The sequence below is a fragment of the Microplitis mediator genome, chromosome 7 (genome assembly GCF_029852145.1).
Source record: "Microplitis mediator isolate UGA2020A chromosome 7, iyMicMedi2.1, whole genome shotgun sequence".
NCBI lineage: Eukaryota > Metazoa > Arthropoda > Insecta > Hymenoptera > Braconidae > Microplitis > Microplitis mediator.
The window spans coordinates 19,102,937-19,118,158 of record NC_079975.1 but is presented as its reverse complement, the minus strand read 5'-3'; the positions used below and the strand labels follow the sequence as shown (position 1 = coordinate 19,118,158).

The window sequence follows — 15,222 nt, the reverse complement described above, 5'->3', positions numbered from 1 at the left end:
GACTTATTGTAAAATGTTACAGGACTTTTTTTGTAGATCATTTCATTTCCTACAACTCATTACTTACAAAGTTTTCAAAATTTCTAAAAGTTCTTTAAGTATTTGCATTAAAATGTCTGTTTATTCCAAAGAATCAATTCTAGCCGATTTCAATTACTTACTTTTAAATGCAAGTAACTAAAGAACTTTTAAAATTTTGGGAACTTCTATGAAAATAATTTGTAGGAAATAAAATGATCTACAAAAAAAGACCAGTAACATTTTGTGATAAGTCTCATAGTATCGCCGAAAAAGTCAAATAGTAGTAAAATTTACTATAAATTCAACTTTGACCTTAAATAACTTTTGAGAAATTAAATTTACCGAATAATGATAAGAAAATTTTTTTGTAGAGCGTTTAATTTCCAACGGAAATGTCTATTGATTTTTCCAATACTTTAATTCACTAATGAGTAATAAAATTCCAAGCTCTAAAAAAAAAAATTTCTATGTTAATCAAATGGTAAATAGATAATCGCAATAATGTACCGCTTAATATTAAAATCCTACCAAAAACAGATTCTCTGTACAAAATTGCGCCAAGTACACGTTTAAAATTTTTTACAATTAAGACAAGATTCTTTTTACTAAAAAATGAATCAAATCGAAAAAATACCAAGTACCTAATATAATTCGAAATCATGGAAAATATTTTCATAGAATTGAACAAAAAATTGAAAAAAAAAAATTTCAATGTACTTGGTGTGCGTTACTAAATTTATTCAAGCAAAATTTTTAGAATTGATTTCGCATATAAATTATTTTCCATTAAAATTGAATGATATTCTTTTTTTCCAGTTTATAGGCACACCAAGTACATTGAAATTTTTTTTTTTTCAATTTTTTGTTCAATTCTATGAAAATGTTTTCCATGATTTCGAATTATATTAGGTACTTGGTATTTTTTCGATTTGATTCATTTTTTTGTAAAAAGAATCTTGTCTTAATTGTAAAAAATTTTAAACGTGTACTTGGCGCGATTTTGTACAGAGAATCTGTTTTTGGTAGGATTTGTCTTTTTTTTGTCGTGTTGATTGAGAATGATTTTAATCTACACTATTAGAAATCGAGTTATAATTTAAGACACGTGAGCCTATATTGTTTATAGTATTATTTCGTAGAAACAATAAAAGTTTGGAAAATCCAAAAGTGCACGACTCATAATGCTTATTTGATCGTAAACATTTAAATATTCCGTAAGGGTAATGTCGCAGGCAAAATAAAATAAATAAAATTTGAAGTATAAATGTTATTTATTTATATAAAAATAATAAAAAAAAAATAGGTAATAAATTTTAAACGTAAAAAATTCCGAAATTTTTCGCCGTACGATCTGTGAATAATTTTACGTTTTTTTTTCTATTTTTACTTTTTTTTTTACTTGTTTATTTATTATTTTTATTTATTTATTTATTTATTCGTCTAATCTCAATTTTTTATATTTTTATTTTCGAAATACCCGCGCCAAATGAATTGGTTAGAAGTATGGCGCAGGCACACTGGGTGATAGTCACTGATCTCTATACTAACTGGATAGCTGATTCATATGGACGAATTTCGAAAAAATAGGCCTTGCCTGTCAGGGAACTAATATGAATATAAGAGCGCAGGCGTTAAATAAAAAAGGACAAACATAGGGAACGTTAAATTACGAGAATTTTACTTCGCAGTGTGGAAAGTTATATTACTAGAGTAATTATCGGCTAAAATAAATAAAAATAATTATTGAAAGAGTCGCAAATGTAATTAGCGTATTATATATTAGTGAATTATATAGTATATTATATAGTAGTAATAGAGTAATAAATTAAATAAATTCAGCTTATGTTGAAAAAATGATTATAACATATAAAGAGCAAACTTTTTTACACAATTTTTATTGTCCAATATCACGATGGTAATATATCCAGGCATACAAATTAATATAATAACAGCTATTTTCATGTACAAAAATTTTTTTTTTATTAAATACAAATAATTTCATATAAATTGCTAATAATTATTCAACTTCGGTTCCTACAGACAATATTTAAAAAAATTCAATACAGTTTTTTACATTGAAAATTTGAATAGATTACTTCTATAACTATAACCATCACTAGGTATAAAAATATTTTGTAGAATACCAATTTACAATTTAATCTTAGATAAAACCTGATTGTTATTTTATTTACAATTGAAGTTATTATAATACAACAGAATATTGAATAAATAAATAAGTTGGTCCACGGTGATGCTTTAGATGCTGTAGACTTGAAACGGCATTCGGTTACAGCGACATATAGCGTTCACAGGCCAGTATTTTGCTTCTTCCTAAAATAAAATTAATTTATAATTAATAGGACTATAAAATCACGGACAGTAAGCAAACTGGTCTCCTCCTATCCGCCACCCGGAGACGCGCCCGGTAGGCACTCAACCGCCGGGAAAAATATTGTAATCACAAAACAGATAAAAGTAATAGCATATCAGTCTTTATAAAATAGTTATAAAGAATGATATGCTATTTTCTTACATACATTCAGTAATTACAAGAAATGTAACTGAAACTATAACAAAAATAATAAAACTATTACATTAATATAATAAATTCATAATAATAATAATAATATCAACAATAATTATAATAATAAAGCCCGGGAAAAATTGTTTTTTGTAAAATATTACGAAATTTTATAGAATTTCATTAGATTTTTAAAAGTAAGATCTGAGTAAGGGAAGTTATAATTGAATGTAATTTTACAAATTTGTATAAAATTATATAAAATTTCATACAATTGTGGTACTGAAATTTTGTAAAGTTTTATAAAAACTTTTTTTCCCGGGAAATAATAATAATAATAATAAAAATAATAATAATAACAATAATGATAATAACAACAATAATAATAACAATAATAACGATAACAAAAATAATAATAATAACAATAATAATAATAATAATAATAATAATAATTAACATAGTCACTTAATATTATGGAAGCAAATATTAACCAGAGTTAGTTTTTGTACAAACATATGAAACATGTTTACAAATTAAAATATAATTTTCAACATACATCCAAGTCAATTTCTATCGATTATAGTGAAATTTAAGAAAAAAAAAAATCAAAAACTACTGATGAGCCCAGACGATTTGCCGTGTTAAAAAATGCCGAACGTGAGTTCCCGTAATCGTAAGTGAAACGTTTTTTGTTAAGGAATACATACGAATTTCAATATAGTGGATTAAAATAGATTTTATCAATAAATATTTATGGTCTGTGCAGCTATCTAAAATGAAAGTATCGCGAAAATGTTGTTCAAGATCTGGGAAGAGATTTTTTTTTGAAAATAATAACTTCTTAAAAACCGAATTAGCCAGTATAGCTGGAAAATTTACTTCGACTGGTGGTTTTCCTGAGTTACTATTGCACGCTTTTCTAAAAAGTGATTCAGCATAAGTACAAATTGTAATCACACTGTCTGATGATAATATTAAGCCTCCGCGAGTTTTTTGAGCAACCAAAGCCAACCCTTTGCGAGAAAATGATTGATTAATTGAGGTAACCGAAGTAAGAGGTTGTCTGCAAGCTTCTAAACATTTACAACATTTAATAAACCTGGATAGTTTTCGAACAATAAAACCCGCGATGTATCCTATAGCATTAATTGAAAATTCCGTTAAATCACTGGGCATAGCCCAAGAAAAATCTAAAAATTCCTTTAATTCTTCTACAATGGTATTAGATGAACGATCTAAGCAATATTTTTCTTGAACGCGAACATTGTCTAGTGAGTTATAAATATTTGGATCGTAACGATCGAGCGTGGCTATTTTGTTTTTTCGAGATGGAGTTATATTTAAAATTTTTGTATGATCCATCATCTTTACATTACCGGTAGCAACTTGGATATCATGTCGAACTAATAATCGTTTGTAAGCAGATATCAGCTGTGCCACGGTTGGATTTGGACACCAACCGCTTCGAGCTCTTATAGCAGCGAACAATAGTTCTAGATGATCTTGGCTAAGCTTATAAGTAAGTAAATATTTTAATGGAGCATTGGCTGGTTTTACATAACGGTCAAATAATCTAATTACAGAAATGCAAGCAGTTTAAAAACCTATGAATCCTGTTTTCCTTGGGGATAAATAAATTGGAACATTATTAACTGTTTTTAATTTACTTAAATAATTAATTTCATTAAGTACGCGATGACGCCAAATAGATTCATTACTTTTTCTTAATGGACTTTTATAACCACTACCCCAAGGACTTCTAACATTTAAAAAATCAAAAAGAAAATCTATGCAACGAATGAATTTTACAGTAGATTCACAACCTTCAAATTCTGGTAAACGCAAAACTGTCCAACAGAATTCTATCGCGTCTGCCACGCTCGAACTTAAAGTTTGAGCAGCTAAATAAACTTTCACTATCATTTTTTTATATTCAATATGGTGTGAACGAAGTTTGTTACCCAATCGCAACCCATCGTTTTCTTGTAAAGAAGCTAAAGCAACTATATATTTCCATTCAATTTTATTTCCATCAGCATCAATGAGTATTTTATACTCTGCTAATGCTGACCTGATATTTTTCAAATCATGGCAAGCATCCAATATTACGCAAACATCTGGTTGATTTTCAACCGGATGAGGGAAATATGGTTTAGCATCGTCATCCATACTCATATGAGCTCCTAACAATTTGACAGTATTTAAATGTGCAGGAGGGCCATCTAAAGTTAGGGAAGCGACTTCGATGTTAACATGGTGTAACCTGGTTAAAGCTTCTTTTATAAGATTTGCTTTGCTTGCTGCAGTTAAACTTTGAATTAAAAAAAAACCGATAGGTAATTTCCACGAACCGTCTAAAGGAACGATCAACAAAACTAGGACCTCAGTAGCGATCAAGTTTGAATTATCAGTAGTACCTCCACCAATATCAACATGACCGTATACCTTCCCATCCCGAGTACGTTGAACACCTTTTTTTATTCCCATTTCATCGATCATAAACGAACATACTAATTTTTTATTATTGTCTTTATACTCATCGCGTTTAAATTCTAAAGTTCTAAAACATTCTTCCGAAAATCCGGGTTCCGCGTCTACACTATTATACCACGAGCGAAGTTGACTAGGGTGAGGTAAGGCTAATTCAAAGCTATCACGTACATATTTATATGCAGCCGGGGAATAAAAATGTAATGTTAATGCAAAACAACGCAGCTCTGGTGGATATTTTTCTTTAGAAATTTTACCACGCAATGCATTATCTTGCATTCGTTTTAAAATTTCAGAAGGAATACTTCCAAAATGATCAAAAATCTTACTTTTCTCTATGTACTCACGATTACTCAAATCTTCAATAACTTCTTTCATGCTGGTGATTTTTCTTCTTCCCCGTTCTTCTTTTCTTCTTTTATTTTTCAGCTCTCTCAGCAATTCTTGATTTCTTTCTTGAACAACTTCTAGCTTGCGTTTCAGGTAGTCTTCCGATCTGTAATAGTTGTGGTCATTGCTGAACCCTAATATCTGCTGTTTCAACTGGACTGAAAAAAAAGTTACAATGTTATACAATCACTTACTGATGAATTGATAGAGATTATTTTTGTTTAAATAGTTAATGTTATTTTTATTTTTTGTAAAAACTAAATTTTTTTTTTTTACAATAAACTAAGCTTTATAACTTGTAAATACTCGAAAAAAAATACTCACTAATGATGGGTTGTAACTTTTCTTGATTTCCAGGCAATACTTGGGGAATAGTTACAGCATTACCATTTGATATCTCTTCTGCTTCCGTTGCTGCAAAAAGTAAAAATTTGTGAAAAAAAATAAAAAACAAAAAAAAAAACTATATAATTAATGATATTCTTTTTATAGAATATAATAATATATAAAATGATTAAATCTCATTTGGAACACTGAAAATCATTAGATTCCATACCTTTGCTTAATTCACTTAGCACTGGAGTTGAAGAAACATCATTTTCACCAAATATAGTTGGATTACTCCCTTTTCGTAGACGAGGTCGTTCATTCCGAAAATCTACGCAGTCTTCTGAAAAATGATCCGAACATAGTTTGGAAAACTTTGAAGGTGTCCAATTTTCCCGGCCCATATTCTTGATCCACTTGTCTGTATCTTCTTGATTCGTCGGAAATCTTGAAAATAAATTTAATAAATAAAATTATATTTTGACACAATCAAACATTTAAATAAAGATAAATATAATTAATACATTTATACTTACGAATAAAATGATAATCCTTTGTGCTTCTCTGAACGCTTTTTACAAAAGGCACAAGAAACCATTTTCACGACACAATATTTAATTAACACAAAATAAATAAATATATTGAATAACACTATTCACTAACACTAAAATTAATAGAATAAATATATATATATATTAGGGTGCTTCGTTTGAGATGACTATTTTTTTTTTCCAAGTCCCATGTCAAAATATCATTGTACACATTGAAAAAAAAATTCTCACCAAAGATGAGCTCTTAATTTTAATTTTATGTACTCGCTAAATGAATTTGAAATTTTCCCATTTGATTAACACGTAAATTTTAATTTTATTTGATTTTCTACAAAAGAAGTTATGTAAGCCATTACCGTAGAGCTAGTAGTTTTCGAGATAAATCCAATTAAACATCTCAAAATTTGAAAAATCGCTGTTTTATCCAAGATTTTAGTACTGTTTGATAAAATTGTGGCCGAAGAAATATATGACATATCATGGTTAATATATCATCAAAAATATGTCATGTAAAACAAAACTGTCTCCTACTACATTTCCTCCGTCTTTTCTTCACTTAATCCAATCACCTCTGTTTGACCATCGGAAACTTTTTTAATTACTTTCTCTCTCAGTACAAAGATAATTGTTTCATACTTGTTATATTTACATATGAATGTGTAATATGTATTTTTATATTTTGTTTTCATACATTATTTGTGTTTTCAGCAATGATTTTACCAAAAAGTACTAAAATCTTGGATAAAACAGCGATTTTTCAAATTTTGAGATGTTTAATTGGATTTATCTCGAAAACTACTAGCTCTATGGTACTGGCTTACATAACTTTTTTTATAGGAAATTAAATTCCCTACAAAAAAAGTCCTGTACAATTTTGTCGTAAAGTTAATGGTTTGTGAGTAAAATAAAAGAAACCATGAAATCTGAGAAAAAATTGACTTTAAGATTTTTTACCGGTGAGTTCGGTTACAAAACATAAATTAGTTACAAGCACTTTCAAAGAGAAACGATTTCTCTGTGATTTTCACCTATGGTCTATCAAATATCTTGAAATGCCGTAAAGCTATAGATAATTGAATAAATAAAATTAAAATTTACGTGTTAATCAAATGGGAAAATTCCAAATTCATTTAGCGAGTACTTAAAATTAAAATTAAGAGCTCATCTTTGGTGAGAATTTTTTTTTCAATGTGTACAGTGATATTTTGCCATGGGACTTGGAAAAAAAAAATAGTCATCTCAAACGAAGCACCCTAATATATATATATATATATATATATATATATATATATATATATATATATATATATATAAATATATATGTATATATATATATAAGAATACAAAAAAAAAAAACTTAATAAATTAATTGAAAAATACTAATTTTAATAAATATTTTGAAAAATGCTAAAATAACTAAAATAAATAAATATATATTCGCAATTTAATTAAATGAAATCAAAATAATTATGTTGCTGTGCACGTGCTGATAGGAATTTTTACAGAAGACGTCTACTCTATGAGATTGCCGTAATGTGACTGTAATGCTTTTCTGACCACGTTAAAACTTACGGCTGGTCCCCGGTTGAAAATTATGGGCGCGCAAGCGCAGTTGGTTACGATTTAGTTCTCTGACAACTATTTGGAGCGCTACTGTAGGCACACATCGGTGACAATGGCGGACTATAGAATCAGCTATCCAGTTAGTATAGAGATCAGTGGTATAGGGTATCCTACGGGGCAGCGTACAAATGCATTGTATGTATACAATATACCTATATATACATATATAATATATATAGGTATATAATATATACTCTACGGCGTCTTTAAATGATAAATATATATATAGTATATCAGTCGTACTCTAATGATACGTACACGGAAAAAAAATTCGACGAAAAATTCCAATATTACTATCGTAATCCTGGACTATACTTTTATTATCTGTAACATTCAAATATATGATACGAAAATTTACAGTTTTTAAAAGATTTTTTACTATTCACTATCGTAATTTCATTAAGAGTTTATTGTAATCAATTCAATAAGAAATATTACAATGTTACTATCGTAAATAGTAAAAGAATAAAAAATAAGATTTAATTATACTATTTATTCTTTTATTCTTCCTTTTAATTTACAGTGCTGCCTCTATGTTTTTACAATACAAGCTACAAAAATTACGATAGTTGGATTGTAAATTTTCTGAAATGGTATAGTATATGCCATCTGAAGCGTTTACGTATGAAAGACAAGTGTTGTCACAAACCATGATGTGATGCTTGTATGAGTGTATATATATATATAAATACAAATGATGACATCTACTTTGTCTGTATTATTTGTGGTTCAACTATATATATTTATAAATCAGTTCATCTTTATCCACAGTGTAGTGCAGAAATAGAGGTTATTATTCATGACGTTTTTCGGACAATTGTAAATAAGAAATTTAAAATAAAAACTGTACTTTCGTCATTACAAACCTACATAGATTGTGGAATATAATAATTTGGTGGTGTAAGTATAATTATTATTATTCAATTTTTATTAAACTTAATATTCTGTGGGTATATCGTATGATCCTGAAGTTGGCAGATAATTAGTAATTTTCGGATTTTTTTTTTCACCAAAGAAATTACAAAAAAAAAAAAACTAAAAAAATACACATGTAGAAAATTTAAAAAACTATGGGTGCAATTTTTTTAAATATTTTTTTTTTAATTATTTATCGTCTAAAAAAAAATCCAAAAATTATTAGATATCTGCTAACTTCAGTATCATGTATATCGTTCGTTTTAAAATCATTTATCTGGACAAGAAGTTTATTTTTATAAACAATTTAGTAGTATTTTGTGGTCATAGGATAAATGATTCTAAATGAATGAAAATTTATTTTTTCTAATAAATTCAATTCTCCTAATTTTGTTACAGGATAATCTTCATTTGTCGACAATGAATAATTTTACCCGGCTTTGCGAGAGGTAAAACATTTCAATAACCTCAAATTATGGACATTCAACATTTCTTTATGATACTGAAGTTAGCAGAAGCCTAATAATTTTTGGATTTTTTTAAAAATGATAAATTATAGAAAAAAAGTATTCAAAAAAATTGCACCTATGGTTTTTTTAATTTTCTACATGTGCGTATTTTGAATACAAATAAATGAGTTATTTATTCATAAATTTTATATATACCAAAAAAATATGTTTGAAAAAATATTAAATAAATGTTTTATTATTACTACTTCAACATGTTTTATTTTTATTTCGAGATTGTATTTTCCTTCTCAATTTAACTGTTAAAAAAAAAAAAAAAATTCCAAATGATAAATTTTTCTTTTTTATTAATTATAAGTTCTACTTTTTTAAGAAAATATATTTTACTCCATTGACTTCTAATTATTATTTTATATTTAAAGAAATTCTACATTACCGACTCATTCATTTTACGATAGTTGTATTAGAATTTATGTTAACACAACTTGTATAATTTACTCTATAGTATCTGATTTTTTCTTTCTGGTAGTAGTATAAATTATAAAATAAAAATTACGATAGTCTATTGTAAAAATTATTATTGAAAACTTATAGTCCAGCGTTACAATACTATATAATGAAAATTACGATAGTTAAATCGTAAAAAATCCGTGAATTTTTTTTCCGTGTACAGTGAGCATTATTATTTTGTATTCTCAAGTGTTTTTTTAAATTTTAAACTATCACTGATTTCATATTCTTGTTAGGCGTTATATGATTACTTTTCAAATCTTTTCATGCCATTTTATAAACTTTATAATCTTTTTATAAACAAATAGATTAATTAATATTTTAATTATATGTTTAATCTAAACTAGACTAATTTTACTTTTTTTTAAAAAACTATTTACGCATGAATACGTACTTATTGTGGAAATATATCGATTTTTCGACTGAGTGGCCGATAAAGGGGGCCTGGCCGATAGAGGGGTTACTTACCTTATTGAAATTTTTTCATCAAAAATATTTGATTATTCCTGATTAAGGGGGGGGGGGGGGTAGGGTTTTAAAGGCGAAAAAAAAGCATATTTTTGTAATTTTTTCCCGGCGAGATGAGTAATATAATTTCATTAAACTTAATCACATATTATTGTACAACTTTTAAAGAATATCAGAAAAAATTTTCAACGAAAAATATTGATTAATAAGCTGGTGACGTTGAATCTTCGGAGGCGCGTCGAAAAAAAAGTCGTTTTGCGGTGAACATCATAACTCGTTACCGGATCATCGGAAAAAAAAAAAAAAAAAAATTTGGAAAATCCAAAAGTGCACGCCTCGAACGCTCATGTTATGTTTTTTTTAAAAGTTAAATTTCGAATAAAATTGAATATCCCGCTCTTTTCCCATAGAAAATTCCATGGTAAATATACGGTAATAAAAGTAAAATAAAAAATAAGGAGAACATTCCTAATAAAAAATGGCGGCAGTGTGTGTTTGTTTACATGTAAGATTGCCGGTTTTAACCGTAATGATTTATTTTTTAAAAAACGAGAAGGCCTATAGTAGTAATTTTCAAAAGGAACCTTCTTTGCTTAATTCTGAAAATTTTGAAAAAAAAATTAAGTAGTTTCGTCAAGTCGTTCTCGAGATATCCGTACCACGCCGTTTTTTTGAACCACAGACTAATGGACGTCCACGATAAATTTTTTTTAATGAACTTTTTGTTATATTAATACATATTGGACAAATTAAAAAAAGTATCAGGATTATTCATTAGTGTTTCAGCTTTATATTGATGTATTTTTCATAATGTGTAAGAGTAATAGAAAAAAAAAATATATATGCACTTTAATGAGTGGAAATCGTGTGACCTTGACAGGTCGGTTATAAAGCACAACCTCTCCGCTTCGCTTCCGAGGCGTGCAATTGATATGCATTTTAAAGTTGATGTATTTCTCGAGGTAACCACGAAGAGTTTTTTTTTTTTTTTTTTTTTTTTTTTTCGATTTTTTGCAGCACTTGGAAGTGAAAAACGCGATTTTAGCTCAAAAAATCGCGGTTAATTTGTTATTAAAAAATAAAAAACAAAAAAAAACTCTTCGTAGTTACCTGTTGATTTATGTGAAGAAGTAATGTTCAAATTTTCAAAGGGATCGGTTCAGTACATTTTGAGTTATGATGTTCACGGACTTTAAAAATAACGTTTTCGGGAAAATCCATTTAAAGTTTTTTATTCGTGAAAATTTGAAATAAATTATCAATCAAAGAATATGAATTTTTATACTTATATTGAGTCATCAGTTGACATCCTTTGAAAGACACACATCCGGAGAAAGGAATTCGGAAGAACAAAGAAAATTGCAGCTGATTTCTACTAGGGGTATGTAGGGGCAGGTCGGGCAGGTATAAAAATCAGGTATACCGGCCGGTCATTTGAAACGCTGTAACTCCGTTAGTTTTACTCGGATTGATTTAAAATTTGTACACAATGTTCTTGACATATTGTTCATTCAGAAAAAAAATTAAAAAAAAATTTTTTTTTAAATAATTTTAAAACCCTACCCCCCCCCCCCCCCTTAAAAACTTCGATTAAATCTGATTCAAGCTCGATCGGATTTCGATTACAATTTTTTGCATGATCAGACATAGCTTTGCATGAATCATGCTTAATCGTGCATGATTCATACATGACCATGCTTAGTCTTGTCTAAGCCTTAAGGCTTATAAAACAATAAAAACTAACAGTTTCACAGTACAGATAACTGTGGCTGATAATGATTAAATTATTTATGGATCAATACCATTCTTCGTAGAGTTAGAGAAAATAATATGTTTCGTTTTAGAAAAATTTGTTATTGAACATACAATATTTTTCTGTAATGTTGAACATCAGGTGAATATAACTCATATAATGCCTATTAGAGTGTCTGAAAAAATCGACTTTTTTTTTTTTTTCTTGAAGAACATTGAAAAATCGACAGAGTATCTCTAGACAAAGACCCTATTAAAATATGAGACCTTAATATTAATATTTAAAGGTAGCGATTCGCGATTTTCTATTTTCCATTTAAATAACATGGGAAAAAAAAAATTTTAATTTTGGAATTTTATACCTCGGCGATGGCTTATTGAACAGATAAGTTCAGGATATATTTTTGTAGGGAATTGAACGCTCTACAAAAAAAGTTTCTTATCATTTTTTGATAAATCCATCTGTTCAAAAGTTATTGGAGCTCGAAGTCAAGTTAGAGTAAATTTCGAGATCATTTTACTTTTCCGGCGAAACTATCGGACTTATCATAAAATGTCACGAGATCTTTTTTGTAGACAATTTTATATCCTACAAATTATCATTGATAAATTTTTTTTAAATTCTGCATTGTTTTCTAGTTGTTTCCATTTTAATGCCAAGCTCTTAAAATCGATCAGAACATTACTTTTTTAGGAGCTTGGCATTAAAATGGAAATAACTGGAAAAAAAGCCAGAATTTGAAAAAAATTTGTCAATGATAATTTGTAGGAAATAAAATTGTCTACAAAAAAGATCTCATGACATTTTATGATAAGTCCAATAGTTTCGCCGAAAAAGTAAAAAGATCTCGAAATTTACTCTAACTTGACTTCGAGCTCCAATAACTTTTGAACAGATGGATTTAACAAAAAATGATAAGAGACTTTTTTTGTAGAGCGTTCAATTCCCTACAAAATTATATCCTGAACTTATCTGTTCAATAAGCCATCGCCGAGGTATAAAATTCCAAAATTAAAATTTTTTTTTTCCCATGTTATTTAAATGGAAAATAGAAAATCGTGAATCGCCACCTTCAAATATTAATATTAAGGTCTCATATTTTAATAGGGTCTTTGTCTAGAGATACTCTGTCGATTTTTCAATGTTCTTCAAGAAAAAAAAAAAGTCGATTTTTTGAGACACTCTAATGCCTATCCATGAAAGTGAAAAACTCTTATTTCCAACAATAATTCAGATTGAAACAATGCACCATGTATTGCGTGTAGGAAATTATATATGTAATAGTTTTAAATTATTAAAAAATAAAATTTAAGCAACAAAATTTTCTAATTATTATTATTATTATACATTCCGAATTATACATTCTCACCCATGATCATACACGATTGAATATCACTTTGTATGAATCAGGCATATTCATATATGCTCATGCAAAGTCATACTCAGTCATGCAATCTCATGCATGATGATTAATTTCCCGTTATATAAAGTCATGCATGATTGGGCATGATTTTACAAGGTCATGCACGATGTTGCATAATTCGTGCAGTGTCATGAATGATCATTCATGACTGGGCTTGGTCATACATGACGTTGCACGAATCATGTGTGACTATTCTTTTTTCGTCATGCATGACCATGCGCAATTGAACATGGATTTGCACGATCGTGCAGTCATGCCTGGATCATGCACGATCATACCTGAATCATGTATGGATCATGCATGATTCATGCATGATCAGGCCTGATGATTCTTTCCCGGGCGAAGTATAACTTCAAAAATTTTTTGCAGACATCCGACAATGGCCGCGGCGGAGAATAAACCATCAAACAAAGAGGAAATGGATAAATTGTACTGGTCCCTTGTGATGGCACTCCGAAACGACAATCGAGAACTGGCTCATTCGCTACTGAAAGAAGGCGCTCCGGTCAACAACGACCGCCGGGGACCCTACCCTTCTCCGCTTTACTACGCGATAACTCTTGGCAACATTGAAATGGTAAGAATGCTGTTAGAAAGAAAAGCTGATATTTACTTTATAAATGAGTATGACGATCAGCCATTTAATGCAGCGCTGAAACAAAATACTATACCGATTCTTAAACTTTTTGGAGAGTTTGCCGTTAATTGTACATATATAACAAGTAAAGATTTTATACGGCTGCTTCATTTCATGATGAAAAAAAAAACTATGCGAAGCAGCGCTGAAAATTTAATGGCCAATCGTCCGGCTCATATTGATTTCGATCAGGTTCCCCGTATTGAGAGAACTTTTCACGCAGCTTGCATCTACGGGTACTTAAGTTTCGTCAGAATATTTTTGGACAGCGGCGTCAATATCAATGCAGTGGGAAAATTTAAAAGTACTAAGGCATGGAAAACTGCTTTAGGTCTTGCATGTGAGTATGGCCATCATGAAATAGTCGAATTTCTGCTGGACAAAGGCGCTGAGCTAGACGTTGAAGGCACGAGCATTCCTTTACACTTGGCCTGTAGGTCAGGCAATCAGGATATAGTAGAACTGCTGGTCCAAAAAGGCGTTGATGTCAACATAAAAGATGCCAATGGACGGGCGGCTGTCGACATCGCAGCTGAAAATGGTCGCGTTGACGTTGTGGTCTATCTGTTGAAATTCGAAAATCTCGAGCTGAAGTTCGACCAGATTAAGTCGATAATCGCCGACTCTACAGGAAAAAATAAACCGATGATAATAGAAAGCATTTTCTCGTATCTAGAAAAATTGAGCTGGGAAAATTGTTTGAAGAACGGAATAGACGGTAGCGTAATTGAAAATTTAATGAAGCTGCCGTTAATTTACAAAGCCGCTGGTTTCGGTCACGTCGACTGTATATCGATTTTGGTTAAATTTGGGTTCGATATAAATTACAAAAATCGTGAAGGCAAAACTCCATTGCATCAGGCTTCTGCAGATTGCAATCATAAGTTTATACTCAGGCTCTTGCAATATGGCGGAGATATTTCTGTAACTTGCGATCAGGGAAAAACGCCATTCGATTACGTGGTTAAGAAAAAACCAGAGGGAACTATGAACCGTAGAATATTTTACAGACTTGTCCAAGACAACGAGTCTCGTCTTATTAAATATGATATCAATATTGTCACTACTTTTGCGCAATATTTCATCAAAATGAAGTTATTGAAGCTCGATGTCAATGAAAATAACT

The 15,222-nt window shown here is 29.3% G+C and overlaps 1 long non-coding RNA gene across 1 annotated transcript; it reads left to right on the top strand.

Moving 5' to 3' along the window:
* Positions 1-8,186: 8,186 nt before the first annotated feature.
* LOC130671387 (uncharacterized) lies at positions 8,187-9,558 on the top strand. Its single transcript, XR_008990516.1, has 2 exons — positions 8,187-8,823; positions 9,238-9,558. It is a non-coding gene; the product is annotated as an uncharacterized LOC130671387 (long non-coding RNA).
* The last annotated feature ends 5,664 nt before the right edge of the window (positions 9,559-15,222 follow it).